The sequence below is a fragment of the Sturnira hondurensis genome, unplaced genomic scaffold, assembly GCF_014824575.4.
Source record: "Sturnira hondurensis isolate 20B ecotype Veracruz unplaced genomic scaffold, ASM1482457v3 Scaffold0014615, whole genome shotgun sequence".
In the NCBI taxonomy this organism is placed as follows: domain Eukaryota; kingdom Metazoa; phylum Chordata; class Mammalia; order Chiroptera; family Phyllostomidae; genus Sturnira; species Sturnira hondurensis.
The window spans coordinates 104102-117817 of record NW_028087246.1 but is presented as its reverse complement, the minus strand read 5'-3'; the positions used below and the strand labels follow the sequence as shown (position 1 = coordinate 117817).

Here is a 13716-nt window from a genome sequence, read left to right as displayed (position 1 = left end):
GAGGGAACAGAAGGCGCCTGGGCGGAGAGCAGAGGGCGAGGACTGAGTACTTGCTTGGTGCCACGGAAGACCAAAATGGAGGGAAGGGTGGGCCCTGGCTTTATTTATGGACTTCAGGAAAATGGATTGGCTACCTAATGAGGGGATTGAAAATAAGAGGGTTTTCTGTATAAACTGAATGAGAATTAAGTTTTAGATATACATGTAGGTGGTTGCTTCTCCATCATCCCGTATTCAACGCTGTATACACAGAAGGGGGGGTTATATTTAATTCTTAGTAGTTGATGTTTAGAAAATCATAAAGATGTGTCCATTAGAAGTAGGTTTTGCTGCCCTTTTAGTTTCCTGGGGCTGCCATGACAAGTTGCCCTGTGGCTCACGTGACAGAAATGTGTTCTCTTGTGCCGCTGGCAGCTCCAAGTCTGAAAGCCAGGTGCTGCGCTCCCTCCCGAGGTCCCGGGGGAGGTTCTAACGCTCCTCGTCTCCTCCAGCTACTGGCGGCTCCAAGTGTTCCCGAGGCTACATCGCTCCAGTCTCTCTTCCATCTTCACGTGGCTGTCTCCTCCTCCCCCACCCCGTGTCTTCTCTTATCATTGACACTTGTCATTGGCTTAGGGCCCACAAAGATAATCCAGGATAATTTCATCTCAAGATCCTTAATTAAATGAGCTCCTGGGCACAGGTTCTGGAAATTGGAACACGAGCGTATCTTTTTGGGACCTGTCATTCAACCCACTACATCTGCTTATAGGAAAAAAATGCCAAAGTAAGAATGGTGTGGACACCTAAAGTTTTATTCTTTCATACAAAAGAAGGCAGTGCTGTTGAGTGTGTCAGCCCCACAGGGTCATCGGGGTCCTCCGAGAATTCGATTCTCCTGGTGCGGCGTGGCTGCCAGAGTGACTGTCGCCCCAGAGCCTCTCTTGCGAGATGGGAAACGAGGAAGAGAGAAGGCAGTGTGTTGCCTGGCAGGGGGTTTAGCTGAGGCTCATGGATTCCTCTACTTTCTATTAAGTCTGCAGATATGATTGTATTTGATCAAAGTTGGTTTCCATTGCAATTCTAAATATTTCATTTTCTACATTTAGAGACATTCTGAGATAGAGTGTATAGGCTTTACCAGACTGCCAAAAAGGGCCCGAGGCAAAAAAAAAAGATATTTTGTATGTGTGTGTGTATACATATACACACACGTATATAAATTTCAATGCAAATTGAATTAGAGTTATACTCTCATATAAGATATGTGTGTCTAGAGAGCTGCTTCTGCAAAGCACCTGGAATCTTATGTGACTTAGTCCTGTGGGGACAGAACTCAAGGAGGCTTCACTCCTGGCATCATCCTAGTGACAGCCCTGAAATGACCGTGTCAGAGGAGCTGTGCCCTGCAAGGAGTGGAGTGCTTTTTCATGCTTGTATTAGAGTTTCCTTTTCCCCAAGTGATGTTGAAATACTTTATGGTACCCAGAAGTCCCATGAGTATATTATAAAGGTGGCCTTTGTTTGCTGTATGATTTAGGGCAAGATGCTTTATGTTTCCAAGACTTGGGTTTCTTACCTGTGAACTGGGGATAACACCTATCCATCTTACTGATCACTTCCCCGGATTTGCAGAGAGTGCCCTCTAATTGCTTCTGGGTTTCTACCCCTGCCGCCCGCCACTCATCACCGCAGTGGGACAGTACTGGGGTCACGGTTTCTACCCCTGCTGCGACTCATCACCGCAGTGGAATGGTACTGGGGTCACAGTTTTTACCCCTGCCGTCACTCATCACCGCAGTAGGACCGTACTGGGGTTCACCTTGCTAACACTCAGCAGTCCTTATGTTCATGAGGACCCCAGTGGGTTTCCGATGAGCTCAGTTTTATAGACGTTGCTCAGAAAACAGCATCTGTAGCTGCAGAGTAGGTATCTGGAATGAGGTGTCACCCTTATGAGTTCTTGGGCTGTATTAATAAAAATAGGAAGAATAAAATGTAAAGAAAACCAAGTGTGATTTAAAATATCAGATGCCTTTGTTTATTTATCTTATGTTTTATTTATATTTGGTTTTCCTTTTCATTATATCTTTCCTGTTTTTATTTCTCTAAATAAAGAGAAAGCTATGTAATGGTTTAAGTAATATTTCTAGTTGTTTTAAGTCTTAACTACTTACTTAGCTCTTGTGTTTGTTGAATGAATGAAATTTCCTTAGCAGACCAGCATAGGGTGAAACCGTGGGCCTGAGTTTCACCCTGTCTCAGCTGTTTCCAGCCGACGTCAGCCTGTGGGGTGGTCAGGGCTGCTCCTTCTGTGAGGAACCATGACCTTTATCCAGACTTCAACATCAGTTTTCCCTCTCAGCTTCTTTGCAGCTCAGACACTTCCTGGGCAAAACCTTCATGCTTGTCACTTTGGCTCTGAGAGAGGAAAAGCTATATATATAATTGGCGAGTTTACTTGCATGGAAAACTTCCTAGTTTCTGTGACTGCCGGCCTGGATCTGGAATGGGGGGGCAGTCAGACTGACTCATGGGTTGGGCTGCCCTGTAACTCCTCTGAGGCCAGAAGCCCTGCCAGATGGGAAGCCTCATGTGAGGAGAGCAGCACCTGCCGCCTGGGCACCCTGCCGCGAGTGAGCCCCGCCCTGGTTCCAGCTCATGCGCAGGGCTCCGCATCCTGGCTGTGCCAGCTGTCCCCTGTGGGGTCACAGTCCTTAACACCTGGGGCTTATTTCTTCCACTGGCACAGTGAGGGCAGTGCTGTCTCTCACATGGCAGTGAGGCGAGTGCCTGACACATAGTAGGTGCTTAGTGAATTAAATGCAGTGATTGTCAGTGGACAGTGGAGCGGGACTAGAAGGGCAGCTGCAGAAGGAAGTTGATCCAGTGAATTCCATGCTTTCTAATCCACTTTGTTCTCAGTTTCAAGAAGCAGGAAGAAGTGGGCACTGGGCCCATTCGTTGGCTGTGTGTTTGCTAAGTGTGGGGTTTTGCCGAAGGGAGCACCTGCTTCTGTGGCACAGATGGTCCGAAGAGCCAGCAACTCCACGTGAGTGCTTGGGGTTCAGTTCTTACAGTTGCTCCAAGCAGGCCAAGAGAGAAGACGCTGTCTTTTGCTGACAGCCTGGCTGGTGAGCGGTGGAACCAAATGTGGTGTCTGTTTGGTAGCTTTAAGAGTTAGGTTGGGAGAAATCGCTGTTACTTGTCTGGGCTGTGTGTTCTTATCGAGTAGGGAAATCTGTGAAATCCAGATTTGTGAAAATAGTGCTTATTTTCACAGCACTGTTGGGGTGTGTGTGTGTTACATGTTTGCGCATATGTGTGTATTGACTGTCAATACTTCTACTTATTTGTATTTACAATGGAGAGAAAAGAAACCCTCAGCAATGGATAGTTGAAAGATTATAATTTCATTATAGTGCTTATGTAGAGCAGTGAGTCTTTGAGAAAAGAAACAGTGGTGAAAGCACATGGATTAGATTGAGTTTTTTTTTTCCTTTGGGTGTCTAGGAAATGAATAATTTTAGTCATTCTTTACTCAGTGTTCTTTGACACACGCTCCAGGGATGTGATAGAGCCAAGTTCTGTTTGTCTGTTTTTCCCCCTTGCGAATTGTGGAGATGGTATTCTGTCCCGGAATTGGCTGCTATTTCAAGACTATGTAGAGTGGTGGGATCTTTTTGATTCCTTGCAACAATTTATCAAATTTAAATAATTTTCTGCTCCATGGGGAGGAGGATGTACTATTATTTATTGACTCAGTAGTCCCTCCCTGTCACAACTTGAGTACCTAGTTTGAAATGTAAACTTAAAAACGAAACATGTGCGCCCCCCGCCCCGACTTTTTCTCCAGACGGGGCAGGACTGCAGGAGCTGCCGTGCAAGTTCTGCATGGGATGTTTAGCTGAAACCTCGAGACGTCAGCCTAGTGTGGAGACGCTCAGATAAGGCCAGAGCGCCCTGCTGGGAGCGACTCTGTGGCTGCTCCCAGGTCCCCTCCGTCCCCGCTGGACATGTTAAAGAGCCTGTAGGTGTCAGGGTGCCACTTTCTCTGCAGCCTGCTATGGCTGCAGGGGTCTGAAGACAGCCGATCCTAGTAATTAGGCATTTGGGATGTGGGAGTGGGGGGTGGTCTCCACCCCGTCTGTGGAAGGGCTGAAGGGTCACGGACCTTGGGGCAGGAGCTCTGGCCTCTGTCCTGCCCCTGACACTGAAAACTAGGATCACTTCCTTGACTGGGGCCCAGGGGCCCAGGCACAGCTGATCGAGGAGGCTGCTTCCTGCTCTATTGCAGCTCTGGCTCTGTCCTCTGAGGCATGAACTTCGTGGTTCGCTTTATCAGGAAGTATCTAATCACACTGAGGAATAGGTTGGGTGTTTGTTGTTCCCAAAGCCATAGTGCTGGCTTGTCCAGGGCACTGCGAGTGCACACGCCCTGTTGTAGAGGAGTTAACACCCGCTAGTGATTCTTAGCACCCACTGTGACTTGCAGAAGTGTCCTGGCTTGGGTGACTCAGTCACTTTAGTCATTCAGAAAGGTTCATTCTGTCTTTTAAGGAATATTCTAGTGCACTAAGGTATGTAAATATTAAAAATATTTTTATAACTTAGTCGAGGCACTGTTGCTATCCAGTGAACTGCCCTATTTAAAGCAGATAGTTTGATGAATTTACAGCCCCCTCCCAGTGAACTGCCCTATTTAAAGCAGATAGCTTGATGAATTTACAGCTCCCTCCCCCCTCCCCAACCTGTGGGAACTATCACTGCAGTTCAGTCCCCTGGAAGTTCCCTTGTGATCAGTCTCTATCTACATACCTGCCCCCTGCAAACATTTCTATTTTTTGTAGATAGTTTGCATTCTTAAGAATTCTGTGTAAGTTGAATAATGATAGTATATCCTTTTTTAAAAAATAAATGTCTGGCTGCTTTGGCTCAGCATAATGATGTTGAAATTTTCCATGTTGGCAGTATCAATAATGTGTTCCTCCTCCACAATTAGTTGATCCATGTACCAGTTGGTAGGCATTTGAGCTGTTTCTAGTTTGGACTCGTGCAGACAAAGCTGCCACGAGCACTTGTATTCGAGTCTGTGTGTGGACATATGTTTTCATTTCCCTTGGGAAAATATTGGATTGTCCAAAAAGTCTTTAGTTTTTTTCTGTAAAATAAAAGTCATGTTTTTCATTTTCACCAATAACTTGACTGATTTGGGTATTTTGAGTATGTTGGCTTCTCTGATGTATTACAGTGTTGATCATTCTCACTTAATGTCTTGATTTGATCGTTATTGACTTCAACTGGTTTACTGATCTTGGAGCATCGTCCAGCAAGGGATCTCCAGCATGAAACTCACAAACCGCTTCCGACACGTTCTATCAGTCATGGCACCTTCTCCACACATTGCACAAATCTTTTTTTGCACATCACTTGTGTTTTTACTTTGTCGAAATAATAAAGCGTGCCGAAAAGTTTGTGTATTTTCTTCTATCTTCAGTATTGAAATGGCTACACAAAAATTCACTAATTTGGATTTTTTTAAAAAAATGCACATTGATATGACAGCTGTCACAATATAACTAACAAAATTGTTTCAAATGAAGTTAAAGACAACTAAGCTCTACTAGGAACCATCACATGGAAAAAACCAAATGAATGTTTTAGCCAACCCACTACGTAACAGCAGAATTGCTGGATCAAATAGTAGGTGTATGTTGAAGTTTTTAAGAAACTGCTCAACTGTTTTCCAAAGTGCTCAGAACTTAACATTCCCACCAGCAATGTGTAAGAGTTCCATTTGCTCCATGTCCTCACCAGCAGTTGGTGTGGTCAGTCTTTTTATTTTACGTGATTTAATAGACATGTTAGTGGTATTTCACTGAGGTTTCACTTTCTTGATTATTCTAAGTAACCTTACAGTCAGTGTTGAAATCACAGAGGGCAAGTCTGCTAACTCTGTTCTTTTCCTTCCTCCCTCCCTCTCTTCTTTCCTTTCTTCCTTTCTTTTAGCTCTCTCTCTTTTTAAATTTTGTTCTTTCTTAAGCTTGCTTTGGTTATTCTAAGTCCTTTGCATTTTCATATGACTTAAAATTAACTTTTCGGTTTCTCCAAGAAAGGCTTCCTGGAATCTTGATTGAGATTGCATTGAATCTATAAATCAGTTTGTGGAGAATTGATGTCTTTTTTTATTTTTTAAGTTTTTATTTATTTTTAGAGAGGGGAGGGGAGAGAGATAGAGAGGGAGAGAAACATCATTGTGTGGTTGCCTCTCAAGTGCCCCCTACTGGGGAACCTGGCCCACAACCCAGGCATGTGCCCCAGGTGGGAATTGAACCAGCAATCCTTTGGTTCGCAGGCCAGTTGGTACTCAGGCTAGTGAGCCACACCAGCCAGGACGAGAATTGATATCTTAATAAAATTGAGTTTTCCCATGAACTTAATATATAGCTCTTTTAAAATCTCAGCAAAGTTTTATAATTTTCAGTGAAGATATCTTTAATGTCTTTTGTTAGATTCATTCCTGCATTTATTTTTTTGTTTCTAGTAAATGAAATTGTAAAAATTATTTTCCAGGTATTTCCTGCAAACATATAAGAATATAATGGATTTTGTGACCTTGGAAAATAACTTATTCTAGTAGTTGTTTTGTAGATTCTTCAGAAATTTCTACATAGACAGTCATAACATCACCTTTACCCGGATGCCTTCTCTGTGACCCAGATGCCTTTTATTTCTTTTTCTTAGAAAAAGAAATAAAAACAACTTGCCTTATTGCTAGGACTGCCAGTACAATGTTGAATGGAAGTAGTGAAAGCAGCAATCTTTTCCTTTCTTCCAATCTTATCGGGACCGTTCAGCTTCTCAGTGTTAGGTATCATGTTGGTTGTAGCCTCTTTATAGTTACTGTTTATCAATTTGAGCATTTTCTTGTTTGCTGAGAATTTTTATTGTGACTATATGTTGAATTTTGTCAGATACTTTATTGCATGTTTTGAAGTGATCATGTTTTTTTCTCCTGTATTTTTTTAAAAGAGCAAATTTAGTTGGTTGATTTTCAAATGTTAAGCCAAACCCTATTTTCTCATAATGCATATTCCTTTGCCTTTGTCTGGTTTTGGTACATAAGTTAAGCTGATGTTATAAAACATATAAACTAGCATCAGAAAATGAGGGTCATTGTTCTGATAAAGTTTGTCGTTATTTCCTTGTCATATTTTTGCTCGAATTTGCCAGTGGAGCTAAATGTGGAGGTTTTTTTTGGGTGGGGGGGATAGGGGGAAGGTTTTTGACAGTACCTTTGAAATTTTTTGAAAATGAATTAAAAATTTTAATTTATATAGCTTCTTCCAGTTCTTTGTTTCTATTGTCTATACAGACATCTAATACACCGATGTCTGTCTGTCTGTTGTAGGAAGATATATAAACTCCATGAGAGAAGGGATGTCCTGGGACTTCCTGACTCTTCCCCCAGCGCCCCAGGGCATGTCGGTCACAGAGTAGGCCTTCTGTGAATATGTGCTGGGGTAGTTGGTTTGTTGTTGCTGTGTCTCTGCCCCTTGGCATCTCTAGGAAGCTTTTCTGTCTCCATCATCCACATGGGGCTGTCACAGCTGTGCCATGACGAAGGGAGGTGACTCCTAAGTCAGGCCAGCTGGCCCCAGGTGACCACATGCCATGGCTTCCCTTTGTGGCTGTTCACATATCTGGTGATTTGTCCAGAGCCCTGGGAGACAGATCCTCTGGGTCAGGGCTTACCAAGAAAAAAATAAATTATAACTTTTTTTTCTGTTTTAGTTTTTTTTTAATGTTAAATCCTGTGTTTGGAATGACCTCTTTTCATTTTTGAAATATACCTGAAATACCAGGGGAATATAGAAAGCTTGGTCAAAGGAAAGGGGCAAACTGAAGCTTGAAAGAGGGGGTTATAGATGAGAAGGGTTATCCTTCCTGAAAGGCAGTGACCTTGAGTGTGACCTACCTACCTGACTGGGAATGTACCCTGAGATCCCCTTTCCTGGATCACTTACAAATGGCAGTCTCCAACTGAGGACATCAGTCTCTTGGGCAGTTAGAAGAAAGGTTGATGACTGCAGAAGATTTAGAAAATAACAGAAAGCTAGAAGGAAAGGGAAAAAATTCCCCAGTTCCACCACGTGAAAGGCCAGCTTCCAGTTTTCCAGGCCATGTGTCTGACCCTTTATTTATTTTTTTAAGATTTTATTTATTTATCTTTAGATGGGAAGGGGGAAGGAAAGGAGAGAGGGAGAGAAACATCAATGTATGGTTGCCTATTGTGCATCCCCTGCTGGGAACTGGCCTGCAACTCAGGCATGTGCCCTGACTGGGAATCGAACCATGATCCTCTGGTTCGCAGGCCCATACTCAACCCACTGAGCTATACCAGCCAAGGCTGTCTGACTCTTTAAATCAGCCTCCCTCCCTCCCTTTGTCTTCCCCTCCATCTTTTGTTACGCAGTATTGCAATATAAACAAGCCCTCTCATACATTGTTTGTAAACCTTGTTTTCCCCTTAGTTGGTTTGTCTGTTTCCTAGCTGCACAGCATGCTCCTTGGTAGCTCATCAGTGGGTTGCTTAGCTCGTCAGTAAAGGCACACACCAGACTTTGTCTCAAGGTGTCGGCCACCTGGTGAGTCAGCAGATGTTGGTGTTCTTACCTTGGACCACTTTGTTCTGGGATATCTTAGTTCCTAATCAGCCTGACCTTCAGTGGTCAGTAAGTGCTTGGCCGACCTTGGGCTGCAGAGGTTGCTTATGAACCTTTCCCCTGCCCTCCCCTTGGTACTTGTTACTGTAATGTTACTATAGATGCTCTTGGGTGGAAGCCGATTTAACATGAAGCCATCCCAGAGGAAAATGGATACATTATGATAGCGTGGTGGCAGCCAGATTTAAGACTGCCAAAGCATTTCTGCCCTCCATCTCCACAATCCACTGCCAGGGTACTTTGAATTAGATTTCGTGATCACTGGGATAATATTAGTGTGAGCTAATGACTTGAAGTTCATTGTTTCTTCCCTCTGTTCAGTAGCCGAGAGAGATGCAATTAGTCCTTTTTGCTGTGGTGTGTTTCTCTAACAAAAAAGTGTGCTGTCCCAGCCGAGATCACTAGCAGGAGCAGGAGGAGGCCAGTGGAGGGGGAGCACAGCCCTGGGCTGAAGCCTGCAGGCTCTGCTTTGGAATTGCTTATTGTGTCTCAGATCTTTGTGCATTTTGCACAAAACTTGTAACTCAGTTGCAGCAACTCTCACCCTTCATGCTCTTTCATGAAGGTAAAGTTCTGTATTTACTGTAGCATTTCCTTATATACTATGTTTTTATTAGGATTGCTGGTTTTTTAAAAAGATTTTATTTATTTATTTTTAGAGAGGGGAAGGGAGGGAGAGAAACATCAATGTGTGGTTGCCTCTTGTGCCTCCTTGACTGGGAATTGAACCAGCAACCCTTTGGCTCACAGGCCTGTACTCAGTCCACAAAGCCACACCAGCCAGGGCAGATTGCTGTTGTTTCTTAATGCTTGGTTACAAACTTGCATAGGTTTTGAGTGGTCTGTCCCAGCTCATCCTTTCCCATGAGACTTACTATTTTTATTGTGTCCTTTTATAGAATATGAAGGTTTGCTGCATTTCCTTATAGCAAAAACACTTGTAATGTTTTACCCATGCTAAGATCGTTTTTGTTCACTTTTAAGACAAATAACATGTTCAGTTGAATAAGCACCATAACCCAAACAAACAAAAAACACTCGAAAGTCTGAGATCCTACATATACACACTATTACAGAGACCTGTGGTTCTCAAACACTGGTGGGGTGTGGGGGTGGGGAGGTGAGATTGGCCCACCGAGGACTTTGGCGGTTGGAGACGTTTGGGGTTGTAACGGCGGAGGGCAGGAATCGGGGACCGTGCTCCTGGGTGACCAGGGTTGCTGCTCAGCATCCCTCAATGTTGTGGGGGACAGCAAAGAATTATTTTGCCCCAAATGTCAATAGTGCCAAGGTTAAAAAACTCTGCTATAGACAATAGTTTTTTTAGGTGTTTCCTGTGAATATCAGTACATATATTTAAGTATGTACTGACTTTTACAAAGAGTGGGGTCAGTGTTACACATCCTAATTTGTAATCTGCTTTTTAAATTTACCACATTATGAACATCTGTGCCCATAATAGGCAGTCTTATCCTCCTTTTCAAAGTCAGCTATAAGGTATACCGTTATGTGATCAAGTCATCATTTATTTTACCACTCCCCAGTTTTTGGAGATCTAGATTATTTCTAGTGTTCTGTTGGCAACACCATAGGTTTTGTGTGTTTTTATTTTGCCTTCTTTGGGCTTGGTTCCTGTTTTCCACCTGCTGTTGCGGAAATCCCTTCTGGGACACCATCTCCACACCTGGTGCCCTTCCTGGTGGTGCCACCCCTCCCCCCGGGGCCCTCTGCCTCCCAAACCCCTCCTCAGGGTTGGTGCCCATCTGTCTGTAAGGTTTTCCACCCGTTGAGCATACCACAAAGCCTAATGAAGGAAGCTCTGCTGAAATGCTGAATAGATGAGTAACCTCAAGTATGGTTTTCATGATTCAGTTTTTGCTACTGCTTTTGGCTTCATCTTACTTTTTGTTCCTTTTTAAAAATCTGTCGTCAATAGATTACATGTGATTTTAACCTCTGACCCAGTTGGCTTTGCTCCCTGCCTGGGCGTCCTGTGTCCTCAGGAGGACTGGGAGGTGGAGCAGAGCCGGGTGGAGGCTGCTTGGCTTTGACTGTCTACTGTGTGCCCCTGAGCAGGTCAGTAGCTATAGTGGTGACCCCCTGTCCCCTTTGGCCCCAGAGCTGCCCTGAGAGGAGGAGAGGTGTGGATTCGGGGAGGAGAGAATCCCATCAGCAGCTCACGCCTGGCCCTCTTCAGGAGTGGGGTAGCAGGCAGGGCTGAATGCCTGGAGGTCTGACCTGCATCCTGGGGCGGCCTTTGCACAGGGCCCTCCAGAGACTTGTTTGTGTGTGTCTGTTTTTGTGTTTTGTATAGCTCTCTGTGAGGAAGTGCGTTGTACACGCACGTCCAGCTGTTTTGAATAGCCTAGGTCTCAGGGGGCTTCAAGGTAGGGATTCATCCAGCATTTTGGGCAGCATGTGAACAGCAGGATGTGAGTAACAGGAAGTGACAGAAATTACTGAGCTTGCCAGATGCTTATTCTCAGCCACCTTTCCCCTGGCCCTGGGGGCCAGGGAGCCATGTTTGGGAGAGCATTTCCAGGTTCCCGATCCTGTCCCAGCACTATCCCTGTCTACTCGTGGTCAGTGTCTGACCTGTGAGGGGCTCATTTGTCGCTCTGGCATCTCTGGTGTGCTCTGGTGGCCCACAGATTGTTGTCCATCGATTTTAAAACTCGGTTCTCGTTTTGCTGGGTCCCTAGTTCTGGTCCATTTTGAGCAGTTGGACAATGTCCTGAAAGAGAGAAGAGCAGCAGGTAAGAGCTCCAGGTGGTGGTAGGTGACATGGGAAGCATGTGGGAAAGAAGTTACTGTAGGGATTTAAAAATGAAGGGAGTAGAAAGAAAGGTAGATTATTGGGTGCACCTCCAGAGGGTTGGCTTTTGTATTTCTTACAAGGGGAAGGCTGGGTTTTTTTAAGCTATCTGCTTGGTATATGACTTCACCCACATGCAAGAAACATGCTTTAGTCTCTACCTGGCCTGACAGAAAGCCTGCAGGCCAGGTAAGCTTCTCTGATAAATTTCTGTTGTCTGAGCTTTGTCACAGGGCAAATTTCACCCTAGATCCCCAAAACAAGCACTGTGGAGTCTGGAAGTCAGCTGCTCAGGTGGAGCGCTTGCTCCTCATTCTTACTGCTGTAGATAGGGGCGGCGTAGTGTTGGGGTGGTGTCTTAGGTAGGTGCTGACCAGATGCTCACATGGGCTGCTCAGTGTCCCCCAAGTCCAGGTATCTGCGCTGGCTCTGTCATCCCACTGCAGGAACAGTTGGGGAGCCAACCATTTGCTCTTATGCGTCATCTCATGTGCCCTGACCTGTGCTGGGCCTGGGGACAGCAGGTCACAGCTCCCGTTGCTAGCAGCAAGAACGGCCTGTCTCCCTCACCTTCTGAGTGACCCGAGGGGCAGGCACTGTCAAGGAGCTGAGGTGGTTACTTATTTTGAATTAAACCTTTTATTAGAGAGACTAGTCATTTGCACCAGCGGCTCAGTCTGTTCTAATCGTTGTGCAGTACTGCCCCTGTGCCACACAAGTACAGCTGGGCTTGTCCTTTGGGCTGTACGACATGCATCACTGTGTGCCTTGAGGGTCCTCAGCTTCCAGTGGCCGCCACCTTAATGATTCGTGGGAAAGGGGTTGTGTTTGAAGAGGGTTTTTTTGTTGGTCTCTAAAGCTTCCCTGTGAGCAGTCCCGTCAGTACCTTCCTCTTCTTCTTTTTATAAGGCATCCCCCTTAGTTTCACACCCTCAGCCAGCTCTTTGGGATGAAGGACTCTACTCCAGGGTGAGACATTTTAGAGGCAGATTAGGCACAGTTGTGTCTGCCCGAACCACGATGGGCCCTGAAGGGCGGCCCATGGAGCCTATGGGTGTTTAATGGCCACGGGAGTGCGGGGGGGTGGGGGGTGCAGGCAGCTGTGCTCTGAGATTTCCCCTGCCAGCAGCCTCTGTCTGCAGGCATGGCCTCGGGCTGGCCCTTTCCCTTCAGGAAGGCTGGACTCTAAAGGTAAGGCAAGCTATAAATTTGTATGGCGCAGTAAACTATCTGTACTACTTGTGTATATAAATAAATACATAAATACAATAAACTATAAATAGAAGACACACCATGTGTGTCTCCAGCTCTGTCTCCAGCTCTGGCTTCGGTATTTTAGCATATATTTGTGCCAAAACACTTACAATTTTATTTATTTTATTTTTTATCCTCTCCTAAGGACTTTTATATTTTCATTGCTTTCAGAGGGAGAGTAAGGGGGAGGTAGGGAGCTAGGTTGGGGGCGGGGGAAAGAGAAAATGAATCCTCAGTGTGAGAGAGAAACATCAGTTTCCCCAACAGGGGATCTCACCTGTGATCTGGGGTTATGCCTTGACTGGGAATTGAACCTGTGACCCTTCAGACTACAGGATGATGCTCCAACTAACTGAACCACACTGGCCAGGGCTAAAACATTTAAAAATTTAGAAACCATTGACTATTTCAGGCATTCAAAAAGTAACGTAACAAACAACTATGCACACTTCTCAGCCCAAGAAGGAAGCATTCTGGTTATGCTTAGAGTCCTTTGTCTTCCCTTTCCTGCCTCGACGCCTGCCCTCCCTGCCCAGTGGCCATCCCTGTGCTGAGTTGTCTTTTATTTCACTGCATTTTTAAAATACTTCCTTTACTCATATGTAGGTAGAAACAATATGTAGCTTATTTAGCCAGCTTTAAAATTTTGAATAAATGGTGCTACTTGCTTTTTTTTACCCAGCATTGTGTTTCTGAGACTTACCCATTCGGCTATATCTACCTTTAGTTAAGTGGTTCAAGGTTTAAAACACCTGATTCCTGGATGAAATCAGAGTTTCTGGGGAGTGGGATGTAAACCTCAGGACTCTATAAGTGCAGCCCAGGTTGAGCGCCACAGCACTCAACAGTTAGTTTTTGTGGCGTATGTATAAAGTGTGCCGCTGTCAATGTATGTTTCCCCAGGTTCTGCCCCAAGAAACACGTAGGGACGCGGCCACGAGC

General features: G+C 44.9%; 1 protein-coding gene across 4 annotated transcripts in view; it reads left to right on the top strand.

Moving 5' to 3' along the window:
* Nucleotides 1-13716, top strand: part of DGKD (diacylglycerol kinase delta) — a 108414-nt gene that overhangs the window by 50538 nt on the left and 44160 nt on the right. Inside the window, exon 1 of one of the 4 annotated variants that reach the window (XM_037063480.1) lies at nt 2956-3113. The exons of 2 other annotated variants lie outside the window; for them this stretch is intronic. The gene's annotated coding sequence lies outside the window, so the exon portion shown is untranslated. Of the gene's footprint in view, nt 1-2955; nt 3114-11371; nt 11462-13716 lie in introns of those variants that run through there. One more of the 4 variants, XM_037063482.1, reaches the window with a different exon arrangement.